At 40.0% G+C, this 25,146-nt stretch overlaps 1 long non-coding RNA gene across 2 annotated transcripts in view; it reads right to left on the bottom strand.

Annotated features, from left to right (window-relative positions):
• Nucleotides 1-1,132: 1,132 nt before the first annotated feature.
• LOC111745329 overlaps nucleotides 1,133-25,146 on the bottom strand; it is a 51,694-nt gene continuing 27,680 nt past the window's right edge. Inside the window, exons 2-3 of one of the 2 annotated variants that reach the window (XR_002782597.1) lie at nucleotides 16,629-16,871; nucleotides 1,133-1,444 (exon numbers count right to left, since the gene is read on the bottom strand). This is a non-coding gene — a long non-coding RNA (uncharacterized LOC111745329). Of the gene's footprint in view, nucleotides 1,445-14,346; nucleotides 14,947-16,628; nucleotides 16,872-25,146 lie in introns of those variants that run through there. The other variant, XR_002782596.1, reaches the window with a different exon arrangement.

Genomic DNA, 25,146 nt, shown 5'->3' on the forward strand with positions numbered 1-25,146 from the left:
CGGACCCATGCACGGTACTTTGAGCCTTTGTGGGAGGCCGCCCTGTACTCTTCTCACGGATTAGCTCACCAAGGGAGAGTTCTCTGGGAGCGTGGATGAGAGCAGTTTTGGATGGCGCCTCCATTAGACCCAGTCAGTGCAGCAGCAGCTTCTTCGATGCTCGAGGGGTCAGGAGTGTTCTTGGCATTGCCTCAGTTGCTTCTCACTGTGCCTGGGAGGTTGGGCTGGTGGGGGAGGAGGGTGGCGAGGAGAGGTGTGAATGGAGAAGCGTGACCTTTGGATTTCTTTCCTTCCCCACAGGAGTGTTTACTCCCTCCAGAATCTGGGCATCTGTGGGAGAGCTGAACTCTGTTTTATGAGAGGACTTTTTTTTTCTTCCTTTTTTTTCTTTTCCCATCAACACTTGTCAGGGATTCAAAGCAAAAAGCCTGGCAAAGGCCTGGGCTTCTGCACCAGCTCAGGCAAAAGATGGGTCTAAACAGGGAACAGAGCGAGGCATTGTTCCAACACTGCGGAGTGGGAAAAGTAGGTCAGGGAAGAAAATGCAGGTTTGACAGAACTGGGAATTGAACTTGTCACCTCAGAGCCCATTGGTGTAGAAAGTGAACAGCCAGCAAGGGACCGGGGAGTAACTGAAGTCTGCTGCCTGGGTAGGGGCAGACACACGCTGTGAAAAGCCGCCTGTGTGATGCTCATTGCCTCCTTGTAGGGCCAAGCACTGCTGTCTTCCCCCTTCCCCCACACGCAACCCTTACCCTGGGAAACTAAACCAAGTGATGATTCTAGCCGGCCAGAGCAGCTGAGACTCTCTCTAGAGAGAATGCCAGGCGGTAGCTTCCCAGCCACCAGCTGCATTTGCAGGACTGGGAATTGAGACAAACTCCCCCTCTCAGAGACGAGCCTCTAATTACAATCAACATCACCTTCTAGGAAACTTCTTGGGTGGATGGCTACCAGGATAGAAAAGCTTTGTCCTCACCACCCCCCTGGTTAGTCCTGTAGCCAGGGGTTCAGCTGTAGCCTGGGAAGAGAAAAAAATACCTCTTTCAACTTGTCCAAATCTTGGTAATTCTCCAACTTTCTCCCAGAGTCAAGGCACTGAGTTATTTTGGATGAAGCGTTTTTTCTCACTCTTAGTTCGTTTCATTTTGGAAAGGTCTCCAATTTCTTGCTCCGGACACTCTTTTTGCCTAACATACACCTCCTTCTCCTTCCAGGTCTCAAAAGTCTTTCGGTAGCAATAAGAGTGACTTCAGACTGGTGGATTCAGACCTGCCTGTCGCAGCATTGGCACCAAGAAATTCAGGTTCACTGGCTGCTCCTCCATTGAACACTTTCAATATGCGCTTGGATCTGAAGAAACTTGTAGCTTAAGACCGAAATCCTCTATGCCTACCACTCATTCCTGGGCTTGCTTCTATAAATAATGGCGTATTTTCCCTCTCTGTGAAATGAGAATAGCACAACTTGTTTAAAATGGAAAGACTATTGGACTGGATCCAAAGACTCAAATTCCAGTCCTGCCAGCTATTTATCTAGTGACTTTAGGTCATTTACTTAAATTCATCACCTTTATATTCCTCAGCTATGAAATGGGGGTAACATCGCTTAGAGCAGAGTTGTAAAGTTTCAACCTAATATAAATGAGGTTCTCATGCGAAAGCGCCTTTCCCAGGCCTGGCACCGAGAGGAAGCCTCATCCAGCGTATGCTTCCTTCTGTCCTCATTTTTAATAATACTGAAAGAATTTTTGGAGGAAATGTTTGGAGTTAGATATACTTAAGACTGCTTTAAAAAAAAAATAGAGTAGAACAGAGAATAGAATGCGCCTTGACATCTAGTCCTGCACTGTCCGATACAATAACATTAGCCACCTGCAATTATTAAAATTAATTAAAATAAAATAAAATATCAATTAAATTATAAGTAAATTAAAATAAAATGTGAATTAAAATAAAATTTAAAAAACACAACTCCTCAATCACATCAGATATATAATTCAGCTGTTCGATGGACAGATGTAGCTAGTGGCTCTCATCTTGGACAATGCAGATAAGAAACATTTCCATCATTGCAAAAATTTCTATTAGACAGTGTTGACAGAATTCTTGTACAAATTACTTTACCAAACGTAAGAACACGTTTCTAAAGGCAACACTCAGATTTTCTTTTGCCTTGGAGTGTATCATCTTCTTTCAGTGACTTTGCCTTTAATACACAAAATGTTTATTTCAAATCATGACCAAAAAAGAAAAATGACATATTTTGTACACAGGCGTGCTCACATCCTCCTTCTAGCCCTACACACATGCACATGTGTTTCCTGACTGGTTTCCACTCTTCCTGCCAAGCTCATCAGGAAGAAAGGCCTGTGAGTACAACTTAGGTGAAAATTGAGCTTTCGTAGACCTCACTGTCCTGTGTGGCTTTGTGCCTGGGATATAAGAGAGAAAACAGCACCACACTGTAATTGTGCTATGGGTTGGAAGAGGTGACTTTAAAGCAGGTAGGAGTGTTTGCTTCTGCCTGCCTTCCAAGAGCTGAGTAAGATGAGGATTTTTTTTTTTTTTTTTGGTGGGATGAAGCAGGTTTTTGTTACTGTTTGGTGGTGGTGAGTAGGAAAGGTGGAAAAAAAGAATCTTTAAAGAAAAATAAGTGTTGGGAAACTAGAAAGAGGGACATTTTCTAAATCCGAAATTGCTTTAGCCTCTGGCTGTCAGTATTAATGGAAGGACATTTGGTGGTCATTTTCCATGGGTGTGGCTGATGCCCCAAGGACCGGTCGCTGTAGGTTTCCATATGACACCCCTTCCCGCAGGGCAATGAGCACAAGCTTATCCAACTGCTCTCACTTTCTGTGATCCAAATAGAGCGGAAGAAGTTTCCTAGAGGGATTAAGGTGCACACCTGAATGACTCCAGCCAACTCCAGCCTGGAGAGAAGCAAAAGTCCAGGTGATGGGGGCAGGAAAGCATGAAATAAGCCAAGGTTAATTTAGCATGTGAGGAAAGTTTGAATTATTTATTTTTTGACCCTGTACGAGGTACTTTTTACTGCAGCCTGTTACAGCCTCTTTTCAGGCAGTAGAGTCACATGGGTTTCTCAACCATCTTTTTAAAACGTGCCTTGTCCTCTAGTTTTAAACAAAGTGATTGCTAACATGGGGCTCTTGTGCCAGTAGCAGTCTGGAAGGTGTCTTTTAGGAGAAAGGAAATGTGGCCCAGCTAAGAGGAGGGAGACAGCAGCCACTTAGCACTTCATTCCCATTTGGGCTGTGTGATTGGGAAGGAGAAGAGAGATTAAAAGCAAGAAGTGAGAAAAGCATCTCAGGATTTGGAAGAGGGAGGGGAGGAGGAGGAAGTTTCATAGAAGATGTGTGATTCAGTTTCATTAAGTCATGGGAGCGCTTTCTTTTGTCTTTAAATGACATTTCCAATTAGAATTCATCTGAACCAGAAGAAAAATCTAGACAAAGCTATATTGACTTATGTAAGCAGGAACATCATGGAAAGAGGCTAGAGCCCATTCACAGAAATCGGAAGAACTGTGGGCCGCGGTCAGGATGTTCTTCCATGTTGGGGGCTATTTCTCACATTTCCCTGCACTGTGAAGTGAGTGTCACAGAATATGCCAAGCAGTTTCTGGATCTCTGAGGCTGCTTTGGCTGGCATTTTATTTAGCTTGTGACATTTCTGACTGTTCATATTCTGCTGGGCCTCAATACTGCCCAAACTTGCAGTTGTCACTGAATTTCAAATATGTTCAGATACCCCTTTGTTCTAATTGCCACCTCATGGCCGCCATTCCTGACCGGCTCGAAATAGCTGAGTGTGTGTATTCCAGAGCTGCCTCCTTGCATCTGTGAAGATGGCAGCTTCTCCCAGAGCTGTGGGCACGTTTGTATGAGGCCCCCATCCATGCAAGGCTAGAGGAGAACCTTTCAGGAGCAGGAACTGAGAAGTGTCCGCATGCAGACTGTGATTAGGAGGAGCTCCAGAATGTAACTTTTTATTTCTTGTTGAACTTAACTTAGCAGCCATTTAAACTCGAATGCCTACAGGGGTCCAAGGAGATGTAAACGGGTCAAGTAAATGAGTGGAGTGGGTTGGGAATAAGGTAATGGGGAGTGGTGAGGGCTGGGGCAAACTGGAGAACATATGGCTGCTATAAGAAGAAGGCCGGCCCTCAGCTCCAGAAGACTGGTGTCATGCGGGAACGTTGGCCCAGCATTGCCAGATGTGCTGGGTTTTTTTTTTTTTGTGAGATCTCTTGATTATTCAGTACTGACCCAGAACAAACGGGCTGGCCAAGCAGAAACAGCCATGAGCCAGGTCCACTAGTTTGCAAAGCATGATTTGGAATCACCTATGACAAGGCTGCTTCTAGTACACTGATTTGCGAAAGTAATTAGTTTCATAGCTCCCATGATCCTGAAATCCCCCTAAATGGCATTAGTATCGAAAAAGGCCAAAGGGGCAAGCTCCCCACTCCTTTCATGTACAGCCATTTTGCTAAGTGGCTCTTACCAGCCGTCGGCCGTAGAGCTCCTCAGCCTCTTCCAAGCATGGCCTGGTCCTTCTTGGGGATTGGAAATTGTGCTCTCACTCATCTTCCAGCTAATTGCTTTAATGCATCCTGAATGTATCTAGGCTGCCGCCCCTAACCACTGGGTCATCATTTATTCACAGGCCTGAAGTCCCTTAAGCAGCCTCCTGCTGGCCCTCACGCTGCAGGGGGTTAATGTAGTCTGGTTAGTGAGTCAAAAAGAAAGATGACATCATTTTCATGTCAGGAATGAGGATGTGTGTTTGTGTACGTAAAGGTTATGGAGTGCAAAGACAGGAAAACCGAGACCACTTCTCTTATAAGGTGGCACAGTGTGTGTTGTCCCCTCCCCCCTGCCTTCGCTTTCAATCCAATCTGGCTTCTCCCAAGTGAGTTATTAATATGGGACACAACCTGGCTTCCTCCCTTCTGTCTCCTCATATAAATCCAACTAATTAATTTACTTTAACAAGAGGAATTTTTTTCTATCTCCTTTAATCTTTGTCGTTCAGCTTAGATTCTCTTAATTCAAACCCAAGACACTTTCACAGTCGCATGTAGAACCTTATCTGTGAGGCCAGGGGTATGGAGACCTCTGATTGTGCATCATCAGCTCCATCGTCATAAACTGGAGGAAAGGGAATCTTAAGGGGCTATCAAATGAGAAGACAGGTTAGAGGGCAGGTAAGAGCTGGAATTCACACTCTGTCTGGTCCAATTAATGAAAGGAAAATGGAAAATCCCTGCTGGAAATTGGACATTCCGAAGAGATTTACAAATGCTTTTTAGAAAGCTCCACACTACATGAGTTCATACAATCCCACAGAATGGTGGCATAAGAAGGCCTACTCTTAAACAATTACTTATTTAAATCTCTGCCTCCTTTCTGTGTATGAATGGAAAACCCCGCTAAAATATGCCATTTATTGCCACTTTAGAAAATCCGCCCCGCCTGCCTCCAGAAGCTGAGGCATTCAGGCTGTGCTGGTTTCAGTGTTGTTCAGTTTTCTGTAATACAGTGCTATAGAACAAGGTTGATCTTGCAGGCAAAATTCAGGTCAGATGACAAAGGTGAGGTCTGAGCAAACCAAGGTCATTTGAAGACCTGTTCTCATCAGCAGCAGGACGGTGCGGGGCTGATTTTGAATGTGAATGAGGGCTGGTGGAATTTCCCAGATCATTCCTTAGAACTCCTTTAATTCTTTCCTATTAGTACCTCGACGAATTTTCTTGCTTGGTGGAAAGTGTCAATGCTTGCCTTTCAAAAGCCGGAAGGAAAAAAAAAAAAGTGCCTCGCTGCTCGTTTGCACACTTGCGAGGAAAGAGGAGTCAGGAACGGCTAATGAATGTACCAGCTGTGTGTGGAAAATCAGCCAAGCTCCGGCTGAGATCCTTATTCTAGGCTGCCTGTGAGAAACAGGAGCACGGCTTCTACCACGACTTGAATAAAGAGCCAGGGGAACAAAGGTGAGGCTATCCTGGGACTTTAGTTAGACAAGAACCCCGCCTCGAGGCAAAGCAGCCATAATTCCGATGTTACCTCCAGATAGTCTGGTAGCACCTCAGACTACGTGCAACCCTCGTCCCCCTGTCCCCCAAACACCACCACCACCCCCACCACCACCGGCCTTTTTAGGACCTGAGAATTTTTAAACTCCACTTTCCAAGATTTGAGGACTGAAAAGCTGGGTTACTTTCTTTAGGTTATGTTTCCTCTCTCTCTCCCCCCGCCCCCCGCCCCCTCCCCTCCCAGCCCCTTCCTCCTCCTCTTTTTTTCCCCTCCAGCTTTATGGAATTATAATTGACAAAACTGTAATATATTTAAAGTGTACAACATCATGATTTGATATACATACATATTGTGAAAGGATTCCCACCATCAGAGTAACTAACACACTCATAGCCTCACATGGTTACTTTTTTTTTTGGTAAGAATGTTTAAATTCTATTCTCTCAGCCAATTTCAATTTTTACAGTATTATCAACTCTAGTCATGTTATACATTAGATCTTGAGGCCTCATTCATCTTATAATCGAGAGTTTGTACCCTATTACCAGCTGGCAACCAGTCCCTGGCAACCACCATTCTACTCTTTCTGTTTCTATTAAGTTCAACATTTTTTTTTTTTTTTTTTTTTTTTGGATTCCACATATACGTGATACTATGCAGTATATGGTATTTGCTTTTCTCTGTCTGGCTTCTTTCACTTAGCATAATGCCCTCCAGTTTTACCTATGTCACAGATGGCAAGATTTCCTTTTTTTTTTTTTTTTTTTTTAATATTCCTTAGTTCATAGACCACCTTTTCTGTATCCATTCGTATGTCGACTGACAATTAGGTTGTCACCACACCTTGGCTCTCGGGAAGAATGCTGCAGTGAACATGAGAGAAGATATCTTTTTGAGATTGTGATTTCGTTTCCTTTGGATAGATACCCAGAAGTAGAATTGCTAGATCATATCGTAGTTCTATTTTTAATTTTTGAGGAGCTTCCATACCGTTTCCTGTAGTGGCTGCAGCAATTTACACTCCCACCAGCAGTGCACAAGGGTTCCCTTTGCTCCACATTCTCGCCAGCATTTGTTATCTCTTGTCTTTTTGATAATGGACCTCCTAACAAGTGTGAGGTGGCATCTCATTGTGGTTTTGATTTGCATTTCCCTGGTGATTAGTGATTTTGAGTACCTTTTCATATGCCTGTTGGTCTTTTGTATATCTTCTTTGGAAAAATGTCTATTCAGGTCCTTTGCTCATTTTTAATTGGGTTATTTGTGAGGTTTTTTGTTTTTGTGTTTGTGTTTTTGTTATTGAGTCGTAATGAGTTCCCTGCATATTTTGGATATTAACCCCTCATCTATTGGATGTACAGTTTTCAAATATTTTTCTCATCCCATAGGTTGCCTTTCCTTTTGTCTATGGTTTACTCTGCTCTGCAGTGGTTTAGTTTGATGTATTCCTACTAGTTTACTTTTACTTTTGTTGCCTTTGCTTTTATTTTTCCAATCCAAAAAATCATTACTGAGACCAATGTCATGGAGCTTACCAACTGTTTTCTTCTAGGAGTTTTACGCTTTCAGGCCTTACATTTAAGTCTTTAATTTACGTTTAAGTTTTGAGTTGATATTGTGTATGACATAAGGTAGGAGTCCAGTTTCATTCCTTTCTCCTTTTTAATACTATACACAACCTAGCTGCTTTTTGAGTAAAACGGATCACAATCCCACTGCGTATGAACTTAAGGATCACTGCCATCATATGTCCACATTCCTGTGCATTTGTGAAGTGAAAAATACAGTTTACCCTTTGTGCAGCTCTTCTGCACATTCACTTCTATAGAAGCAATAGCTACTGTTTATTGAGCCCTTCGTATGCACGAAGCCCCAAACTAAGGGCTTCGCATATATTTCCTTATTTAGTGCAATTACTAAAACTGGGGAGAAGTAGAATATCTTCTTTCTGAATTCCAGTAATTCTTTATTAATGGATTCCTTCATAGATAAGATTATGCTGCTATACCTAGCCTGAGCCCACATCATGACTATTGCCAAAGATAAAATTGTTTAGCCACATAAATATTATTCTTATTCTAGAAGAAAGAGAGGAAATGTATTTTCTAAAACAGGGAGTCCGTGCCCATTTGGGGCAAGTTTGCTCACAAGGGACTTGGATGCCTCAAAGTGAATTAAATTCTTTGCTCCCAAAGCTTGGTCTTGTTTGAGCTACTTAATCTCTTGTGCTCTAATTTCCTCATCTGTAAAATGAGACTTAATGGGCTTATGTAAGGGGTGTAGAACAGTGCACGGCATATTGTAAGCATTCAGTGAATGTTAGTTATTATCATCGTCATTATTATATTCATCACAACATTCTGGAGAAGGTATTTTTATCCTCGTCTTGCAGATGGAGAAACTGAGGCAAAAGGATTTAACAATTTGCTCAAGTTGATACAATTTGCTCCAATCAGTCAGCAATGGAGGCAATGATACTAACCCTAGGTCACACTCGGTCCAGAGCTTACAGCTAAGATTCAATGTTGCTACATTATAGCAAGTAATATCTGGTCGTGGCTGTATAGAATACAATTTCTTTCTCCTGTAGGGAACCTGAGCTGTAAAGCAAATATAAAATGTCCCGAAGACTGGACACATGTCATATGAGAAGCATTTTCGATCCCTCTGATAGAAAGGGAGTGCTTAATTACTATGTGCCACTGCTGTTAACCTCTGCAAATAAGTCTAATTATCACAGATTAATGAACAGAGCTTAGGCACATCTAAAGGGGCTTTGCTGAGGGGTTTTCATTTCTGCATTTCATTATCTCCGTAAACGCTGTTGTTCCCAATGCACACGGTTATGGGACTTTTATTATTTTTTTAGCTGTGCTCTGTGAAATATCAACAACAGTGTCTGTGAAATAGCTCAGGGCAGGGATCGCTTTCCAGGAAATCTTTAGGAAGCCTGTAAGTTGGGTGGCTGCTGCTTCTCTGTTTACTGATGAATCATGCCACATTGGTTCGTAGGGAATAAAGCTTAGACAGTTGCTAAGGAAACAGGATGAGATTTTGGAAATACTGTGGTGAAATTTCCAGGAAAAATCAATGCCTTAGTCAAGAGTCAGGTTAAGCCTTCTCTGCATCAGGGTAAGTAGCAACGATGTAAATACAGCTTTAAAGATTCACTACTATCGGCACCATGAGTTAAAACCACGCACACCATGTCAAGATTCTCAGAGATCGTTTTCTATGAATAGAAGTAACCGTGTTTGCTATACTCATACTGGAAAGTGGCCATCATGCTGGTTCATAGATCAGAGTTGTGCTTGGCAGCCATCTTTAAATATGCCTGTGAGCTCAGAAAGTCCTTGGTGAGGACCTTGGGAATCCCAATGTCATATGTGGCTAGAGAGCAAGCTGGCAGTTAGCAAAGGGCTTCAGCCATGCAGAGGCAGGGACCTAAGGAAGATCTTGGGTGCAATCCACTGGACACGTTTCATTAATAAATGATTAGATTTGCAAATCTTGTCAGTAGAGATTGCTATCACAGAATTAATGAAATAAATAATGAAACATTTCCCGTGTTTCTGGCTGGCTTTCAGAGCAGAGTAGATCTCTCTGCCTTTGTTGCAATTTATGGCTGTCTCTTTGATCAACTCCTGCGGAGTTCAAGGAATGATTTTACTGCTTCCAACACCTGCCTTCGGCTTTTAGGCTTGCCTTTTTTTTTTAAAACTTGACTTTTCATATCATTTTGTGCTTCAAGCACAAAAGTTCCCCAGGATACTTTCAGATAAAGAAACCCAACAGGGTAAATAATCTGCAGTGAAGAAAATCTGAATCGTACTTGGAGAAAACCCATTTGGTTAGAAAAGGGGAGGGATTTTTACTTACCAATGAACACAAGAAGGTTCACGGTTTTATTTGAATGTCTCCATTCCGCAGAGCTTAACGCCCAGAGCATTTCCAAATCCAGAAGCAAACCCAGATACCACCCAGTGTGGATTACCCAGCAGGCAGATGAAACATATGCTCAGGACATTAGCCAGGCAGGTGTAGCTCACATTTCTTTTGTTAAAAAAAAAAAAAAAAATCAGATATTTAATATCTCAAAGAAAGTATCAAAATAGTCAAGGAGAAATTCAGAATTGTTGGGTTTCTTTACACTTATTTTCTGACGGTATTATTTTAATTTGAATTACTATCAGGAGTGGGAGGGGCTGGAGCCCCAACATGTATTCACTCACTGTATGGGACCTTACAAGGGCTTCATGTACTCTGGTAATTATGAGATTTCATCCTTGACCCCTACCAGTCATAAGGTGGGAATAGCTGTTGCTCGTATGCCTGACATTTTGGGTATCTTTCAGAGATTGATACTCTATTATACTAATACAGATCTATAAACATATTTTCAGTTTTCTCCCTCTGCATCCCAGCATATGAATGGGCACACAAACAAACACAAACTCACCATTTCTTGGAAATCACAGTGAATCCAAAAGTCAGGGGCCTAATGGATTGTTTGCTCCTGGACTTACCTTCTTGGGAGTTGCCATTGTGTTCATTTTGTTTTTGCCATTGAAAGGTTACAATAGAACCAAGTTCAAATTCATCCAATTTTTAAAAATCCAATTGAAAAATGTACCTTTGAGTGTCTTTATCTTTTCTAGGTTCATTCCATGGCACAGCAGTTCCACAGGAAAAACACATGGGACATTTTTTGTCTACATGATTTTGGTTATTTCTTCCCTTACCAGGAAACTTCTTAGTAGAAAATGACTTGAAAATGCAGTGAATTGTTAAGTTGAGGAAACAAAGTGGATGCTAAAATTGTAAGGATCAGTATAAAATAAACAATAAAAACTCCCCTTTGAGCTCGCAGAGGGGGTATAGGGCTTATCTACAGGGGGATAAGAATTATTTTCTGTAACTTTATGATACATCTTTTCACGTATCTCCTACAATTGGTTAGTTCTCTAACAGGAGTATATGTAGTTGGTTCTGCTCTCTAAGATGAGAATTAGATTTTATTATCAAATTTTTACCGCATTTCATTGATTCTAAGATGCACATTTTTTTTACACATTTTGTCATTTATGAAACCAGAAGCCGTATCAAAATTACCATCATTGGGTAGCAGTTGTGATGTGGCTGTCAATACTACACATGGGCATCAAGACTTTCCGAATGGGGCCAGCTACTGCCAAGGAAATCCCGGAGGCAGTAAGAGACACGGCATCACCAGTGCACTCAATGGCACAGAACGTGATATTGGGTAGAAAATGTGGACATTGATGACGGTGGTTCAGATATAAAACAGAAGCCACAGATTGCAAAACTGTAGTATGACTGGCAAAGTAGACTAACTATCCAAACTATGCAGAGCAAACTAAGGTTAAAGTGTATTAACATCGGCTTGTTCAAATCCATTCGTTTCAAGGTAAGACCACTGACTTTCAGCAACTCATCTCATTTCAAATTCTGACCTATCCCTGCCAAGCCCTCACTTACTATCTTCTGCCTCAAACCACCCTAAGACTCCTCACAGATTGCCCTAAACCCTACAACTAGCCTTCCCTGCCCCGCTTTTGAAAACACTGCTGAGACTCTATCAAGGTGGTACTTTCTCTTGCTTAGCAAGTTTAATCAACACTGTTTTGTGTGATCAGCATTTTTCCCTGGTGGTCTTGGTATAGAACTTTGATGATTCAAAAAGAAATTCAGTAGGATCAGGCACTAATGCTAAAGAGTTTTAGGAATACCTTAAAGTATTTCACTTACAATTCCCTTTTAATGTGTGCACAGAAGTGATATATGATGAAATACATATCTAATAAGTTTGAAAGAACTTTTCCAAAAGTATCAAAAGAAAAACTGCAAGTAAAAAGCATTGTGCAATAGTCTACTGACATCAAATTTTTTTCTTAGTGGCACATAAAATAATGCCGTATCATAGAATGGATGGCATTTTGCATTTGATAAAATATGCTAATAATAGCTAGCTAACTTTTACTGGACATTAATCATGAGCCATGAACTGTGCTAAGTGCTTTACCTACACTAACCCATTTAATTTTTATAGCCTTTCTAGGAGGTAGGTCCTATGATTACCCTCATTTTATAGATGTACAAACCAAGGCATGGAGCAGGTCCATGGTTGCCTTGAGTTATATCCCTAATAAGTGATGGAGGAGTTAGGGCTCAGGTCCAGGTACTGTGCCTCTGCTAAACTATGGTCGGAGGGGAGAAATAGTGCTTGCAGCACTATTTTCTTAAAACTGGCAGAAAGCATTAATTAGAATGATAGTGCTCGCACAAGGCATGTACTAAATTTTGGGATTTGGGCTTTTAAGGGTAATGAATTAACCAGCTCTTTGGTGCTCCTCGAAGTGAAATTGTTTCCCCCAGGTACTTAAGAGAAGGTGCATTCTGAACCTAAAATATTTGCCAGCTTATTTTTTTTCCCCCCTAAAAAATAGAGTCCCTTGGTGTTCAAAGTCATATATCGGGGTTAAAAAACAAGCAACCAAATGAAAACAAACCCAGCACTTGGGTCATCCATTTAAGTCACTGCTTGACAGCTGTTCTGGGAATGGCTGTTGCCAAGGGTTACTGCAGAGCACTCAGTATCTCAGCCTTACCCATCACTTCCAGGCTGGGCTCCTGTCTCTCTAGAGAGATGACCCTTCCTTCCTTTCCCCACCCCCACCCCCATCTTGCTGGTTCATATGAAAGATTTTTTTTTTCTCTTTAAAAGAGAAATGAAATTATATGCTGAAAATTCTGTAGATGTCGCCTAGGGTATTCTCTGCCTTTGATGCTTTTGTTGCCCTGTTTTTCCTTGTAGATCACAGCATCAGCACTGCTTTTTCTGTAAACCTCAACACAGGGCTCCAACCTGCTGCCTTTTGCAGGTGGGGCCACAGTCGGGCATTGTCCACCAATGAATGTGCCAATCTAGATGTTGAGCAATTAATATATTTTTAATTGGATTCTTCAGGTTGTCGGCCATGGCTGTGTTTTCAGGACTTTTGTTGTCTTTGTTCTTGCTTTCTTTTCTTTCTCTCTTATCCTATGCTCATATTCTTATTGATCAAGAGATTTGACTAAGATGCACTGATTTTCCTTCTACCATCTGCTTCCCACCCTTCACATACTGAAGGTTTCAGAAATCCTTTAAAATGCCATTTCACCCCTACTTTTATGTTTTAGAAAAGGGGGGATTGAGGCAGAACATCCTAGTTAAGTGCTATTTATTGAAAATGTACATGCAAAATACCAGCACTACATATAATCTATGAGGCTAATTGTGTTTAAAGTTTATTAGTAAAGCCTTCAAAATCATGAAACACACTTGTCATCTATTACACTTAACAAAAAAAGATAATTTGTGGGAATTATCTTATAAGAATTTTAGAATATTAACACCCCCTAGTTTCAGGTATTAGTTAATAGTTAAGAATCATAGCTTCCACTGTTGCTTTGAGTCAAATCAAGTCTTGTCAAATATGCCGTTGGTTTCTCAGACATTTTATAAAAAGGCATTTGCTACCCATTACATTTCTTTTTCTTTGCCTTTTCCTCCTGTCACCTGCCCCCCAACCATTATTTTCTAGTCAGCACATGCCCCTTTTCTATGGGTTGCTTATAGATTATTAAGAAAAAAGATGTAAACTCATAGAGAGGATTAAGGTAGACACAGCTGGTATCAACAAAAACAGAGAGAGATGAAAGACTATTGAGCAGGTCTGAATGGAGGGCCTGTGGGGCTTTCTCGTGACTCATCCTTAACCTTTACCCTCTCAAATCATGCCTAAGGCAAGTAAACAGCTTTTCAAAGCAGGCTACCTTCTGGGACTCTTCATACATTTTCATTTTAATCTCTTTGCAAAGTGGTCAAAAATAAACGTCCCTATGAAGAGAAGTACTACAGTACTGACAAAAGTTGAATTTGAAGTGACATAGAATCACATTCTGTTTACCCATCACACAGAGGGTCCTAAACTGCTTATCGGTTTATTCCTAATAAAAAGGAAAGGAAACAATCTTCAAGGAGTGTTTTAAACATCTCTAAGTCATTCAAATGGTTATGTGGGCCTTTGAAAATTTCGCCTGGAGGCATTATGGGTGATTTAATTTTTTTCTTTGTATTTTGCAGATTATCTATAATGAGCATGCATTACTTCTGTAATCCACAAAAAGACTTTCAATGGAAATGGAACTACAGTACAAATTTTTAAATATGAAAATACCACTCACTGAGTTGCTTTTATAAATGAATAGAATAAAGAAAGCAGCTTTTTAAAGTCGAATTATTTAATAATGTAGATAAACTATCATATACTGAAGAATTATTTTATGATGTAAAAAACGAGTTAAAGATGGACTGAAATGTTTGTTAGATAAAGATTATATCCAAAACCAAATAACACCTCTCCCTTTGTGTATCACTCAGCCCAAAGAGAAAAAAGACATTTTTCTACCTACACCTGTGGTTTGCAAGTTATAAGCAATTTTTGTAATTAGCTATACTCAGCTGTGTGAAAAGAAACATGAGACCCCCAAATCATTTAACCTATAAAATTGCAGTCGGTATTGGCTAACAAATGGGGCTTTTGGAACTACACACTGGAACGATGTGTGGGCAGAGATCTGTAATCATCCTTCTCATTTTCAGTGATTTGTTGTTGTTGTTTTATTGTTGTTGTTGTTGTTGTTGTTGTGACAGTACCACTTCCTTTATTTAGGGTTCAGGTATGTTAAATATTGAAAATATAGATAAGGGAGTTAACTGGTTCTCAGGGTCAATCCAGAGAGACGAAGAAACAGTCCTGTTCTCATGTTATATGAAAATGACTTCAGACAATCATTTATCCAGTGAAGTACACATTGGCAGGGAAAACCTACCCAAACAAAACAATAAATCTTATTTCAGTTAAAGCAAACTGTTGAGAAATCTAATAGAGAAATATGTTCCAAGTGCTAGTTACACTAAATCCTGACCATCCAGCTTTTTACAGACTTGCAAATCAAATTGCTTTATGGTTAGAAGAGCATTTAATACAGTGTGACCATTTTTAAGTTAACATTTTGTATTCAGGATGATTAATGACACCATATTGTATTTCAATTACTACAAGATACTTCTCTGTAATAAACGATGGCAATAATATTCACATTAAGTCAATAAAATGCATCTTCAAAGTGTGATGTATAAGTGCCATTATTATAGTATAAGTTGATCACATCATACAATGAATTATCAACAGGGTAACAGGAAACCTCTATACCAAAGCATATATTTTCATTTTAGTGCACAAGGATTTTGGCAGATTACCCTCATTAGTATTAATAGTAGTCAAATGAAAATCTTCACACAATAGCGAGAGGGCTGCTTCTTCTCTCCCCAGCCTAACTACACTATACTCTCTTCAAACTGCATCTGGTAAGTCTAAGTGTGAGAAACCAACTTACTTCTCAGACCATTCAAGTTCAAAGGAAAATAGGTGTGACAAGTTACTTAACAATTTATATTCTGGAAAACCAATACTTGGGGAAAACAAGTCCCAGATAATAGCTATTTGTTTTCCAAAAAAGGCTGTCCACTTGAGGGAAGGAGTTTGAGCATCATGAAACTTGGAAAAGCTTCTGGATGATAAATCTGCGGCTTTTAAATTTGCTCTGAATGGTGTCTGGTTATAGAAGTAAAGTCACCGATGGGCCAAAAAGCTCAGTAAGGTAGGCATAAGGGAGAAGGTAGTGAAGGTGGGTGGGTTCTGCCCCCACCTCCATCTGCTCTCCTGTTTCTCCCTACATGGTCTCAGCTGAGCTGGTCATTGCAGAGGAGTGACTGAAGGAGAGATACCCTTAGATTGGTGCCAGGAGTGAGAGCCAAGGCTATAGCTCTAATGACACCACAGAACTTTTTATCTGGAGCTGCATTCTGCTTAGAGCGGTGGATGCAAAAGGGAGTGAGTATCAGATGAAAGAGCAAGATGCTAACTAACGTGCAGGAACAGCGATGTTTGTCAGTAAAGCTGTCCCCTGCACTTCTGGGTAGACATGCAATTGTCTGATTGTATTTCCATAACAGTTACACACAAATATGATCTGCAGACTACAGGGAAGACAACACAATCTCCTTTTCTTCTACCATTTCAAAAAATTAGTTTTTTTTTTTAAATAAAATTCTCTTTTGCAGACATCACGACACCCCGTAATTACTAGTGATATTGTAGAATCAAGTGACTTTTTAAATAACCTTAGATGTATTCCCTGAAATTGGTCATTAGAAGGAAATGGAGTCACTGGTGTGACTGATCAACATCAGAATAAGAGGCCCTGTTTACAACCCAAAGTCAACAAGGAGGAATTCCAAAATAGAGAGAGACATCAGAGAACAATGGCAATGCCAATAAAGCAGCAGTGTGAGATGAGTACAGATTCCAGAATATATTTAAATTAAATTCACATCATCAAAATTTGGGTTCACTGCACATGAAAGGCTTTGTCATGTGACTCTGTATAGTAAAAACAAACAAACACACACATAGTGAGATCCCTGTATCCAAATCCTGTTACCTACCGATAGCTGTGGTTTCAAGTCATAAGCGAGGTGTGAGATGACTGTGAGGATGTTAGCCTCCTGGGGGCTCGGTTTCCTCATTTTGCAGTAGAGATGATGCCTGTCATCCGAGATTCAATCCACCAGGTATGTGGAGGTCCTTACACACTTTATAAGTTCAGACTTCATACATAAGTGTTCTCTTAATCCATGAGTGTTCTCTTAGTCCACAGTCTCATTTGTAATTCTGAAGACCCCTGAATTCTAAAAAACAAAAGTTTTATGTGTTTGTAAATTGATGTCAAAACTCATTTGGTGGCAAAGCCTGACCTGAATTGATACGAGGCTATTTACTAGCTCTGTTTAATCCCACTTAGTATGATTTGCTGCAGACATATTATTGCATTGAAATTAATTAACGTATCTAAAATCCAAAAATTCTGAATTTGAGAACACATCTGGGTTATGGGGTTCTGAGAGGAGACCGTGACGATAACGAAGATGATGATGAAGATGATGATACTCCCAACACTTTCGCCTCTCATTAGCTTGTTTCTTTCTCCTCCTTATAATATTTGATTCTTGACTTTTGGCACCTTTGTCTCCTAATGACCTCCCTGTATTGTTCCTTTGTTGCCACTGTGACACAGTTTCTGAGAAGAGCCTACCACCACTTTCTTTTCGTTCCTGGTACTGCTCTGCACACCCCTGGTTTTGATTTGTCTTACCCTCTGGTGCTCTGGGCCCAACTGTCGGTGGCTTCTGGGAATGAGGAACTTGACTTTATATTTGTCAGATGGATCAGGACAAAGACTCTGTTGTTCAATTTGGCTGGGAAAAACAGATGGCTTGCTTAGTAAGGATGGAAGAAAGACATGGAGGGTAAGGACAATTCATCTTATAAAATAGAATCCATTCACACACTGGTACCTTTTTTATTTCTTATTCATTATGATTCATTGTATATAAAAAGGCTCTCTTTGAACAACATGCTTTGTGGTATGAATTTAATTATCAGAAATAAGAATACCATGGGAACTCCATGGATGTTGTCTACAAAGGGGTTCCCTCCTTTTGATACCCCAACATGTGAGGTGGGCAGGACTCCTTGGTCTCTGCCCCTGTGAGGTGAAGCTTCTATCTCTACCCATTGACATATGGCCATAGGCCGAGGAAACTTTGCTCTATTTTCAAGAACCTTCTTCAGGCATCTAGAAGAATCCTAGGCTGCCTTGAGGACGGGCTTCTGCCGGAGATATTCACTGATGGCTTTACTTCAGCTACTGCCAACCCAGCACCGAGGACACTAAAATCTTCTGGGTCCAAGTTCTTCATATTGCTTAAAGATATTTTCTTCCAGAATTCATCAATCAAGGTGTTTGGGGCAAATGTGTATGTTTTGAACTGCATCCAAAAGAAATTAGTTACTAACGAATCAAAAGGCTTTGTTCTAAGACAATTGCACCTGTAAGGTGGTCCCTTGGCTTGGAAACAAAGGATATCCTCATTTAACTACAAAAATAAAACAAACACATGAAAGAAGAAGTTCAAGCTTGGCAATATGTACTCTGCAGCATAAACCACATGGGAAATAGGTGTCAACTACAGGGTTTAGTGGAGAAGGAGACTAGTTTGGGTTTGAGTATCAAGAAAACATTTATGAAGGACGCTGTATTTGAAGTAGGCCTTAAAATGTTTGCACCTTTGGATGACGAGAAGGGATAGAGATGAAGGGGAAAAGAATGATATGAACAGTGAACAGTAATGAAATGGAGGTAGGATGCGAAGGTACTTAAGGTCTGATAGTAAAAGGCCTTGAATGAGAGGCCCAAGTGTTTGGTATTTGTCTTCTATGCTGGGGGTCTGATTTGGAACAGAAGATGTTGTTGCTGCTTTATTTTAGTTAGAGAAACTTGAAATAAGTTATCGAGCATAGTAAAGAGGGAATAAATTGATTATGCAAAATAGTCTTAAAATAATTTAAGCACTTTGTATGCATTATCTTGATTATTTTAACCACCCTAAAGGTAGTTATTTACTATATCTGTTTTTCAGATGAGGCTTGGAAATGTAAAATAACGTGTCCAAGGTCACACAGCCAGGGAGCATCTGGTCCAGAACTTGAACCCAGATTTATTTGCATCCAGAGTTGAATTCTTATCTACAATAAACTGATGATTGCAATAATTCAGTTGTTAGATTATAATGACCACTATTAAAGTAATAACTGTGGGAATAGAAATGAAGGCTGGCGGTGAGAGATTTTGTAGAGGAGATATCCACAAACCTAGTGACTGAATGTGAATGGCAAAGTGAGAACAAGGTAAAGATCTGATTTCATTGCTCCAGGCCTAGGTGTTTAGGAGAATTGTGGTAACATCAGTTGAGAAAAAGTAAGGAAGAAGCCTTGGTTTGGAGAAACAGATTATGAATTATTAATGAAGCCACAATCAACGGGCCTCTAATTCTTTCTTCTATCTTTATCCTCTATCTTATCTTCACTATCTGTCCCCTTTATTACTAGCATCTACACAAAACAGTAAGACACTCCTTTTTGTCTTATGCTGAGTCCTGTAAGATAAGGCTTATATAATGTGTATGAGTGAGGTGAGAGCATAGAGGGAGGAGGGGTAATTAGTATTTAATGAGGATCCTCAACAGAATTTATCCTCAGTCCTCAGAATTTATTGTAAGCAGATTTCACTGTAAAAATACTATTATACTTACTTTGCACCATCCTCTCAGTAATGGCATTGGGCCCAAGGTGCAGTTATAGGACCAAATCGCAGTAGGCATTTAAAATTCATGATCTTGCTGTTATATAGCAGAACAATGTAAATTGAAAGGCACAGCCTGGATACCATCTTGTGGTCTTTATAAGGGGAAAATTAGTGGCACTTTGATTCACGAAAGGCTATGACAGGCCTGCGCCTGTGGTGGCACTAATATAGCCATCACTGGAATGCCAAGAGGTAGCCTGCTGTGTTAACAGCTGTCATTTTGTGCCACACTCACATAACTGAAATGTTATGGGCCAATAAAAAAAAAAAAAAAAGATGCTGCTCTTCTCCTTTGGTTATGAGATGCAAGAGTGAGCACTTTGGAAAGCAAGCCACTTTGTTTCCTGCTAAAACATGCCCGTCAAAGTGGCCAGTTTCTATGGTGAAAGACATTTTGTAAACATGTCCAGGTCGGCATTTCTTTGTCGGTAAGTCATGCTAGAGTATTGTCCTTAGAGCTGGATACTGGGCAAGCAGCGGAAACAGACTTAGGATGGAGCTACTTTAACATTTCCATCCAGATAGTGGCCAAGGTGACTCTGAGAGGCAAAGTGCAGCAATGCAAAAAGCCTGAGAAAGACCTGCTTCTGACAAGTTACTTACCCTCAATATGCCTTGGTCTCATAAAGAAATACCTCATAATGTTGGTGTAAAGATTAAAATGAGTTAATATGTAAATCACACATAAGAACAAAGGACACACTGTAAAAGTTAGCTCTCATTATTCTACTAAAAGGTAAGATCGGTATTTTGTTCCTTGCTATATCTAGAGCATTTAGACAAGTGTCTGATACACAGCAAGTACTCAAGAAATATAATGAATAAATGTATAGTGGAATTATAAGAGGTTATATATAGTCCTGGGGGCCAAATAAGATTTAGATTTTGTTAGGGCAGACATCTAATCAACATCATTTGACAACAAAAATACAAAAAATAAGAAGCACCATGGTATTTAGGAACTAGGAGCATCTGTCATATCATCTACTGTACCTCATTGTAAATAAGAAAAGTGAAGTTTCAAGAACTTGACATCGTGTGAGGTAACTCACTGAATTGACAAAACTTGCATTAAAATTTAGGTTATTTTATTTCTCAAGAATGCCATAAGCCTGGTGGAACTATCCCAGGTATAATCTGATCTCAGTCATTTCTTTAAGGAAACTACCTTCTTATAGTTTTCCATAGAAGGAGATAAACACGGTGAAAAAAGAAGGGCCGTCTCCTTTTGAAACTATGAGCTAATCCAAAATAGAATCTTCATAATGTTTGTGATATAACTCTACATTTCAGCTCTGGTTCCTGGCCTTGGAATTGCACATGGGTTAGGATCTCCACTCTGTAATTTGTAATCTCTGTGACCTTGGGCATGTCACTTAACTTCTCTGAGCTCCAGCATATCTCGTCTATTAAGTCAGTTATCATGCAGACTCAAAGGGTCATCATGAGGATTAAATAAGACTATGTAACTAGAACATTTAGCACAGCGCTGGGCACAAAGTAAACTCTCAGTAGCAGGAGTCCTTATTGTGAACCACGTTGGTTCTTTCTATAGAATAGTCACTTCACTATCCCTTTTTATCTGTGGGGTTACTACTCCAGTGTAGACTCTAGATCTACTACTGGTCTAATACCTCTTTGTCTATCCTCTTTGAGCCCTTCTTCATATAACTGCTAGCTTTGTTAAATACTCTCCCAAACTGCCCATTGGTCCTGATTTCCTATTTCTGCACCAAATCTAGATCATCTGATCTGTTTTTCAAAGGCTTACTTTGCCTCTCTGATCCCTTTCTCATGACTCTCAAAGTATACTTCTCCATTGGCCCATCTCTGCTCTTGGTCCTGACTTCTCCAGGTTCACATACTTGGCTACCCCCTCTATCCAAATCCTACTTATGTTTCAAGGCACAGCTGAAGTTCCAACTCTTCCAAGAAGCCTTCTCTGGTTATCCAAGTACTCATTGAGTTACTACTATGAATTCTGAGTGCTTTCGAAACCTGTTAGGATAGTGCCTGATTTTCACTGCAGTAGGTGCTCATCAACTGCGACTGAAAGTAAATTGATATAAAACTATAAATGCAATCTTATTTTGGGTGGTTGTATATGATCAAGAACTATACCAAATATATTATTCTAATATCAATTTATCATATTGCTAAATAATGTCAGTAAATTATATAGAGTAATAGATATATGCATGAATTTCTATAAAGTAGGCACAGACAAATACTTGACATTAATTTGCTAAAAGGAAACCAATTTATTTTAAATGGTACATTTTTCTTGTCAAAATATTCATGTAAGTGTGCAAAAATACACAGGGATGTTTTTGGTAGCATTGTTTAAAATATCAAAACATTGAAAACACTGTAAATATATGCCAATAAGTCTTAAAGTTATGATATATCTATACAAAGAATACAGGCATTTATGGAAAAGAACAAAATGATTCTCTATACATTGACAAGGAAGGATATCCTTGTTATGCTATGTACTAAAGACAAGCTGCAGAGTAGTATATATGACTAAATTTTTGTAAAACAAACACATATATACTAAGCTGTTAAAGGTGCTTATCTCTGAGGAGTTAGATATTGGAAATGGATTAGGGTAACTAGAAGAATAGTTATGTGTTTTAAGTATCTATGCAACAATAGAAGTCTTCTAATGTCATATGTTCAGACCAAAGCACAAGCCAATTATAATATATATTTAAAATTTTATATAAAATTTTGTGCTTGTTTCCTAATAAACTTAGGGTTATATATATGATATATATATGTATATACATATGTGTGTGTATATATATATATACACATACATATATGTGTGTGTGTGTGTGTGTGTGTGCGTATATATATATATATATATATATATATATATATATATATATATAATGTGTTTGACTGAAAGGATTGATTTTTTTTTCTCAGTATTAATTTTCTCCCAGCAATGAGTGTCATTCATATTGCCTTCTCTTAACCTTGCATTCAGGTTTGACATTATTCCTCTCAAAAAACCAACAGTCAGTGTCCTCAAATTTCAGGGACCCATTAAGGACATTATGAGTGACATTATCAGAGTGGATGCTGGCTGGTATGCTAGACTGGGGCCTCCTGGCAGAACGCCAGCCCTGGCCTTAGATTTGGCAGAAGGCAGTCTCTTGAATATGTTCTTCACGGTGTCTTCTTGCGCTTGATCTCTCCCTTTGCCCACCCAACCCAGAATCAGGGGCCGTTTTGAAGACTATTACACAGTATTGTGGATGAGACAATGGTTATTCATATGCTTTGGCCAAGAAGATAGAAGGTGTGATCCAGACAATAGTGGAGTTGAAAGAGCGTGAGCTGTGGGGCAGACAGGCTTGGGTTTGAGTTTTGTCTGGATCATTTCCTGGTTGCGTGACCTGGGGCAAAACAGGTAATCTCTCTGAGCTGCTGTTTCTTAATGTGTAATATGGTGATGTTAATCTCTACTTCACAGGGCCTTTGTTAAGAGAAAATGAGGCAACCTGTGAAGCATCTTGGCCAAGCTCCTCCTCATCAGTGTTAGTAATTTCCTGTATCTTCCCTTCTCCCCAGTGCTCTTTTCCACATGCCCTTGAGTCACTCTTGGAATGTAAGCTTGGGTCTTTTCAGCATCCGCTGGTAAATCCACTCTTTCCCCTGCCATGTACTACGTATCTGAGTTATTGCTCAGTGCCAGGTCATATGCCCATTGTGTCACTGTATTAAAGCAATGCTGAGTGAAGTACAGGTGTATCAAGCAGCTTTGACTGCATAATCATCATACAGTCCATAGTGCAGAATGCCCCAATCTAGCAATTTAACCATAATTACACATGGGTTCACATGGGTCAGTTTTACCTCTTCTAACTCTATCAGAAGCAACTTGAGGGCATAAGCCAACAATTCTCCTACATCTACAATAATGCCTTGCACAATTATGAGTACATATACCAAATATTCGTCTACTGACCGATGTCACCCCAGGGGTAGCAGGGCCTCTTTAGTTTGGACAAAGCAGCTTTCCAACTGGTTAACAGGGCTTGATAAGAAATAAAGCCCAAATCTGACTGTTGGAGCTTAATTACACTTTATAAGCAAACACATCTACACCTACATCATTGCAAATTGGAAAAAATCTTCCATCTGTAGCTATTCTTCATTTTCTCATTGGTTTTGCCCTGGCTCATTAACGTAATGGAGATGCCTTGAGGCAAACTTTGATAGCCTTAGAGCGCAGGCAGACCTCCCTGAGCTCAGCAAAGTACCTGGCCAGGCCCTAAAAGCAGGAGGGAAAGCTTTGGAGAAGGCAATTGAGAAACCTCCCGGTGAGACATTGTCTGCGGATCACTGGCCCGGTATCACATAAAGGCCCCATCTGAGCCATTACAGCCTATTGTGTCAATGTGTTTTCTGGGAGGCTGTCATCCATAGATCACATTCTGCAGTGAAGGTAATGCCTCCACGGGCACTGTTACTATTTCCCATCGGTGAATTCTATTAGAGGTCCGTGGGTTACTGCCACTGGAGTTCATATTAACTCGGTCAAAGGGATGGTGATTGATTCTGTGAAATTTTGTGAATACACACAAAATACATTTCATACTGTCATCTGGGTTTTGTATTGCACTTCCATGATCCCTGCTACATGGTAAATCCAATATCATCTACTTGAATTGCTCCAGAGGAAAAAAAAAAATTACCATGCCATTTTAAAGCTAAAATACTTGCCCATTTCCTTTCTTCTCCAGTCACGAAAGATTTAGAACTAACTGTAAACCATTGACTCCTCTTCTGACTTAACAACTTGATATCATTGGAAGAGCATTTATTGAATGCCCACTGTGTGCCCAGAAATAGCAGTAGGAATTCTAGGATGATATCAGAAAATTAATGTACTAGGTTTGTGCCTGCAGAAAATTTACAGTATAGTTAGAAGCACTCATAAAATGATTAAAGAATATAATTACAAAACAAATAACAGGAAGTGCCAAATCAATATATAGTTGTGTCACATACATAGTGCATTAGCTCTGTTCTTGAAATGATGAATGGGTAGTGAATCATATGAAGCACTGAAAAAATATAGCTATTTATAGGAGTCCTTTATGGTAAATAGTGTCGATAGTCTAATTTTATAGTCTAATAGTCTTTTATAGTCTAATTTATTGATATTAAATTCTCTAAAGTTTGTGAATCTCTCTGTTCCTTGAAGTAGGTTATATATTTTGTGCTCCTGGGCCAGGGACAACACCAAGTTTAAGAGTAACCTTAGAAAATTTCCTAGATTAATTGAATTTTGGATTAGATGCTGAAAGTAAAGGTCATGAATGGTTTTCATGAGGTTTTCCCACATGCTCAAAGCAGAAAAAAAATAGTGTAAGGTCTCCACTTCCTTCCTGAGTAGATGTTACTCGACACAGAGAGAGCTGGTGCTGGGACACTCGTGTTATTTGCCCTGGAGTTTTGTCACTGGTATGTGAGCTCTTTCTTTAACACACCTTCCTGAACTGCATTTCAACATATTCTGCGTTCAGCCCCTCGACAACCTGAGACCATGTGTGTGCACATGGATTCTTGGTGATCCTCCGGCCCTGTGTCTGTACTCCTGGAGGAGAAGCAGACACTCTCAGGGCATCCAGTTACTGTGGCCAATGACACACTGAGTGAAAGGGCCCAAGGGTCTCATTCATTGTGGAAATTCCTTTGTTCCTGTTTTCTCTTGCCAGTCTTCACAACGGCAATAACATTGG

The sequence above is a fragment of the Pteropus vampyrus genome, unplaced genomic scaffold (genome assembly GCF_000151845.1).
Source record: "Pteropus vampyrus isolate Shadow unplaced genomic scaffold, Pvam_2.0 Scaffold152, whole genome shotgun sequence".
Taxonomy (NCBI): Eukaryota; Metazoa; Chordata; class Mammalia; order Chiroptera; family Pteropodidae; genus Pteropus; species Pteropus vampyrus.